We start from the raw sequence: 6,162 nt of genomic DNA on the forward strand, positions 1-6,162 counted from the left end.
TCCACCCTCAAGGAGCAGAGAGTCTGGTGAGGGAGGCAGACACGCACCAAAGTGGCCTCTTGCAGGCTGTACAGCTTTGGGTCAAAGCAAGGGCTCAATAAATAATATTGCTGTTATTGCCATTACTATGATTATAGTACTGGCATTATTGTTGATGGTATTCTTCTGCCAGACCAACCGTTTCAAGGGAAGTAGACTTTCCCATGTCTCTGCCAGCTCTGAGCAGCTCAGTTTTTCTTCTTCTGGAAGGGAAGACCAGATAGGAGAAATTACATTTTCCCTATCTTATCTGCCTGGATTAAGATTGACAGAGAGGTCAAATAACAGCAGCTTCAACAAGACTGAAGGTTGCTTCTCTCTGACATAACAGAAATCCAAAGGAAGGCCATCCACTTTCTGCATGGAACTTTTTTTCCTCATGGTCCAATGTGGCTGCTTGAGCACCAGCCATCATGTCCACCTTCCAGCCTGCAGGGAGATAGCAAGGAGGAAGAAGAGGCAAAGGGGTGCCCACCAACTGTGTTTTAAAGAGGTTTCCTTAAAGCTGTTCCACAACACTCTGCTTACACCTCATTGACCAAAATTTAGTCACCCGGCCACGCCTAGCTACAAGCGAGGTAGAGAAAGATAGTCTTTATCTGGGGAGGCTACGAACCCAGCGAAAAAAATGGGAGTTTCATTAGTAAGAAGGAGCAAACACATTCAGGGCCAAGCCACTCGTGGTCTCTGCTGCCCCCATGATTTGGGGGGTGGCCTCCCAAGACAGCCTGGGACCCATCTACTGGAGGATTATCTTTGGAGGGACCCACACCCCAGTGAGGAGGAACCCATGCATTCAGATGGTGCTCTGTGGCGTGCCAGGTGCCCTCCCATCCCTCCATGCTCATGCTGTGAAGGAGATGGAGAGGCCAGGTTCAGAGGAGAGAACCTCCCCCCCCGCCCCGCCACGGTCCCCCAGCTGGCCAGGGGAAAGCACTGGGTTCTGGGTTCTGGGATGCCATGCTCAGGCAGCTTTCGCATATAGCTCACCTTGAGCTATTGAGAATATGTTCCTTCTCTCCGTTCCTCTGCCCGTTTCTCTCTCCCCTCTACCACCGTATATATGGGCATATCTCTCTATGTCTACGTGTCTCTCTCTCTCCCTCCTTTCTGCCTCTCCTCTTGAAAAACAATTCAAAACTTCAACTTACCAAGGCTCACCCTTCCAAACGGGGTGCTCTGAATGAGCCCAGGCACCCATGCTTTCTCCCTCCCCAAATAGGACCCCACAGAGTCCATGTCTCCCGATCCCCGCCGAGGAAGGCCTGGTGCCGTGTGGTTACAACAGGGTGACAGGCGCGGGACGGCTTGGCGTGGGGCCAGGGCTCTGCTGGGAGGAGCGGGGAACCGGATGTCTCCAGGCTTTGAGGAGCGTGTCCGCACCTGCCCTGAGCATCTGGTGCTAGGCTGCGCTCCCTGCAGCCATCAGGGCCTGTGGAGGCAAATGTCTTTAGGACGCCAGCCTGGGGAGAAGGGCAGGGAGCCCCTGTAGACAGACATCACCGCACTTTGGCCACAGCCTGGCAGGTGCACACTGATAACACCCCATCTCACTAGTGAGGAACCGAGGTTTAGGGGCCCCCTAGCTCGAACCCCTAGCTTGAACCCTAACAGAGAGGGGCAAAGTCAGGATTTGGACCAGGGTGGCTCCAGGGTTCTGGCTCTTAACCAGGATCCTCCTCACAGTCCCATCCCAGCCCCAAGCCAGGGAGTTGCTGGGTCCTTGAATCCATAGTGACCTGAGGTCCCAGCAAAAGCCCAGGTGATCCGGACAGAAGCGGGAGACAGAAGGGGTCGTTTTCACACAGTGAGGCATGCATGTGGACGCCTGAAAACGTACACACACAGGGCACAATGTACACATATGCACCTGTGCGCGCGCGCACACACACACACACACACACACACACACACAAGCGTAGGCACATTTCTGCACCCGTGCACACACAGAGATGCAAACACATGCATGCGTGCACACACAGGCACACCCATGCATACACATGTGCACACTCTGTATGTTCCGAGATCTCTCTGACCTCAGTATGGGGCAGGGGACAGTTTCCAGGCATTTCTTTCTGGGGCCCGCCCCACGCTGGAGACTCCATGGAGGCCGGGGGGGGGGGGGGAGGGAAGCAAGGAGCCCCTTACAAAGTCAGTCCCCAAGATCTGATTCTCTGATCCAACCCTCCCTCTTCAGACCCCCACATGGAGGTCTCTGGGGGTATTGTGGAGTCATCCAGCTCAACGTCCACCTTACAGAACCTTCTCCCAAGCATAGCCTATGAGCTTGAATGCCCCCGGGGGCAGGGAGCTCATTACATTCCTGGGCACCCACCCCAGTGCCGGGCAGGTCATGACATCAGAAGGATCCTCTCTTGCCCACCATGTGGCTTGAAGAAAGCCCCTTCACCTCTCTGTGCCTCAGTTTATACAACCAGGAGCAGGGTTCTGGTAGCCATCACCAACCTGGTCTTCGCCACTATGAGGCTCAAACACCATCGGGCACAGACAGCTTTTCCCCGAAGAGGCCAACACATGAGAGTAATTATTCCTCATCACAGCCTCATCCAAAGCCAGCAGGCCCTTCCCTGTCTAGAGCCGTGTTCCCAGCACAGAGACGGGAGAGGCCGGGGACCCACAGAGTCATGGGGCTTCTGTGCTTGGAGTGACAGCTACTGCTAGGCCCACTCATGAGGGTCTGCAACCCTCATAAGGCTGAGCTGCCCTCCCACAGGTGAATGGCCAGTGGCACTCCCGAATGCTGGGAGGGGAGGTTGCGGGGACCTCACCGAGCTGGGCTCGCCCCCAGCAGGCATGAGCCACAGTGCACAGGAATGTGACAGAAAAAAAAAAATAGTCTGGGCCACGAACTCGAGCGGATTTCTGGGGTTGCCATTCACCCCTGTGCAATCGCCAGCAAGCCTCCATCCCAGGCCTCAGTTTCCTCATCTGTCCAATGGACATAAGGCTGCCAACCTCAGCCAGGCTGCTGTGAGGGTAGAAACCACAAGTACGCGTCTATCCCCAAAACAACAGCCACCAGACTACATGATTGTTCGTTTCAAACAAACTATTCAATGGACAGCAAAGCAGAGGCCCAGAGAGGGCATGTCACTGGCCCAAGGCCACACAGCATGCCAGACCCAGACCACGTCATCCCACCGCAACCCCCATTCAGGGGAAGGAAAGAACCTGCTCCATCCTCACAGAGTCCCCCAGCACAGGGAGCACCCCATTTCCGTCCTTCAACACCATACACCGAGCCCACTGGGTACTGAATTAACTCCTCCTTTTGCAAATGATCCCTGACAGAAAACTCCTCCAGAGACAAGGAAAAATATTTCCCCCAAACCTATTTACTTTTCAAATTTCAGTTGCCATAACAACTCGGCACAACTATTTATGTGAAATCTTTCCCGTCCAAGTCTCGCCGAGCACCACACTCTATGGAGATTGCAACTCAGCCCTTTCAATAACAACACGTTTTTTCAATCAATTTGGGTCTGGGATCTTTTTTTTTTTTTTCTATAAACACACAGAAAATATGTTGTGCAAAACTTTTAAAAGCTAACAGGGAAATGCCAGATTTTATTGACCTATTCCTCTCTGATTGCCCCCGATAGATACTTTCGGCAGCATGACAGTGGCAGAAATGACCAACCAGCTTGTTTGTTTGTTTGTTGTTAAACTCCTTTGAATTGTTCCCACTGGCGGTCATCTGGGGAGCGCCCCAAGTCGGGCGGGGGGTCCCGGTGGAGTCCTGCGCGCTGGCTTGGGCTCAGGCTCTGCCCCCCGCAAGCTGCACGTCCTTGGAAAAGCGGGCCAGGTCTTTGGCCTGGAAAGGGCCACATCTGAGCCAACTGGGCCCCCACCCAAGGTTGGGGGTGGGGGATCCTCAAGGCGAGGACTCTGGGTCTGAGGCGCCCTGCAAATGCACTGGGATCTGGCAGCTGCAGCTTTGGGATCTTGGAGACGCTCCCCGCTCCCTGTTGCCGATTTTCTGCTCCGGGCTCCTTGGAAGCCTTCGTACACAGCTGTTACCTTTGCCCAGAATTTCCCCCTCTTCCCAACCTGTCCGGTTGACATAAAGGAGCCCAGGCTTGGTTTCATGCTCTACTGCTGCCATCTTGAAATTCTTAATTGGTTTTGAACAAGAGGATCTGCATTTTCATTTTGCGCCTGGCCCCGGAATTCCGCAGCCATCTTGACCAGTCCCTATTCTAGCACATTGGGCACACGTCAGGCCGATTCGTCCCAGACGACCCTTTGAAGCACGCATAGCTGTGATCTCCATTTTCCAGGCGAGGAAACTGAGTCCAAAGAGGGCAAAGGTCATCACCACCCCAAACAAGCTGTTATGCATTAGGGCCCGTTCCAAACACTTGTCCCGTGTTAGCTCATCTAATCCTCATGACAGCCATGTAGGATGGGAACTATTATGATCCCTATCTTCCAGAGGCACGGAGAGGTTAGGCAACTTGTTCAAGGTCACATAGCAAGTAAGTGGAGGAGCCACACTTTCCCAAGAGGCCCATTCAATCTCCCCGCTATGTGCCAGTACCTGTTGCCTCAATAGGCCCGGCCTCTGGGCTGACTCTTCCAGCCCATCCTTAGTATAGTAACCAGAACTACCCACCTCACTTAATCTGACCTCTAGTCATGCCAGTTTCTGGCTGCAAATCCCTCCATGGCTCCCAGTGCTCTCAAGAAGCATCTCATCTCCTTGGTCTGACCATGGAGACCTTCATTGATATGACCTGTGCTGACCTCCGCAGTCTCAGCACCCATCTTGCCCCATTGCACTTGGTGATTCTGCCCTCCAGACTGCCTGCAGTTAGATCTCTGTACACCCTTGAATTGTCAAGTTAAGGAGCACTGGTTCCCTAGACAGGTCCTAGCACATGGGCATTCTCTTGCTGATCTGAACTGTCCAGCATAGGCCATGCTGGGCATCATCCCTCTTCTTCTCCCCCTTTAGCCAGGATGCTACCTCCTCAATCCAGCTCCTTCTCCCTGTCCCCTACCAGCACTCCAAAAAGGCCACCGTTCCTGCTTACACAGATGCCCACTCCACCTTCTCCCCAGCCTCTCCGCCTCCAGTCATGCCCCTTCCAGTCAGTTCTCCAAACTCCAGCTGGAGAAACATGTTAAAAACACAAATCTAACCACTTCACTCTTTGCTTCACACTCATTCCCAAAACAAAATCTAAAAAGCTAACAAGGCTGAGAAGCCTCCATATCTGACCCCACTGACCTCACCGGGCATGTCTCCACATCCCCAAGTACTCCACGACATGCTAAGTCTTGAGCTCCATAAGCTGTTTCTTCTGGCTTGGCTGCCCCAACTCCTAGCCTACCCACTTCTGCCTCAGCTAAACAGCTCTTCTTCTGGAAACTTTCCCAACCACCCCTCCCCTCAAAGCAAAATCAAGCCCCTCCTGGGCTCCAACAGCCTCCTGTCCTTCCCCATCAAGACATGTATCACAGTATTATAAGCACTGGTCTGCATGTCTGTCCCCTGTCCTCACAATGAAGGGGAGCTTCCTGAGAGCAGAAGACATATTTTGTTCCGTGATGTACTCTCCACGCTTGGAACATAGAAAGTGCTTAATAAATAGATGGATGAATAGTGGGTAGGTAGGTGTGTGGATGAGTGGATAACAGATGGGTGGATGGATGGATGGATGGATAGATGGACGGGTGGATGGATGGATGGATGGATGGACGGGTGGATGGATGGATGGACGGGTGGATGGATGGATGGATGGATGGATGGATGGATGGATGGATGGACGGATGGACGGGTGGATGGATGGACGGGTGGATGGATGGATGGATGGATGGATGGATGGACGGGTGGATGGATGTATAAACAGATGAAAGAAAACCCCAGCAATCATCTTATAATAGTTCATCTTTGGATGGTAAGGTAGTCAAAGTTCTGAGTTTGCACCAATCCGGCAATAGATATTTATGGAACTGATGGTTACACAGATGTCATAGAGCAGCTGGTCATCAACCCTCCAGGAGCACCTGTTTTTCCTCTTGTTTGTTCCATTTCCTCCCACGTCCACCCTCGTGAGTCTCCTAGCCTCCTATTGCTTCCCACAGTTGCCACGTGAC

The sequence above is a fragment of the Zalophus californianus genome, chromosome 14, assembly GCF_009762305.2.
Source record: "Zalophus californianus isolate mZalCal1 chromosome 14, mZalCal1.pri.v2, whole genome shotgun sequence".
Classification (NCBI taxonomy): Eukaryota; Metazoa; Chordata; class Mammalia; order Carnivora; family Otariidae; genus Zalophus; species Zalophus californianus.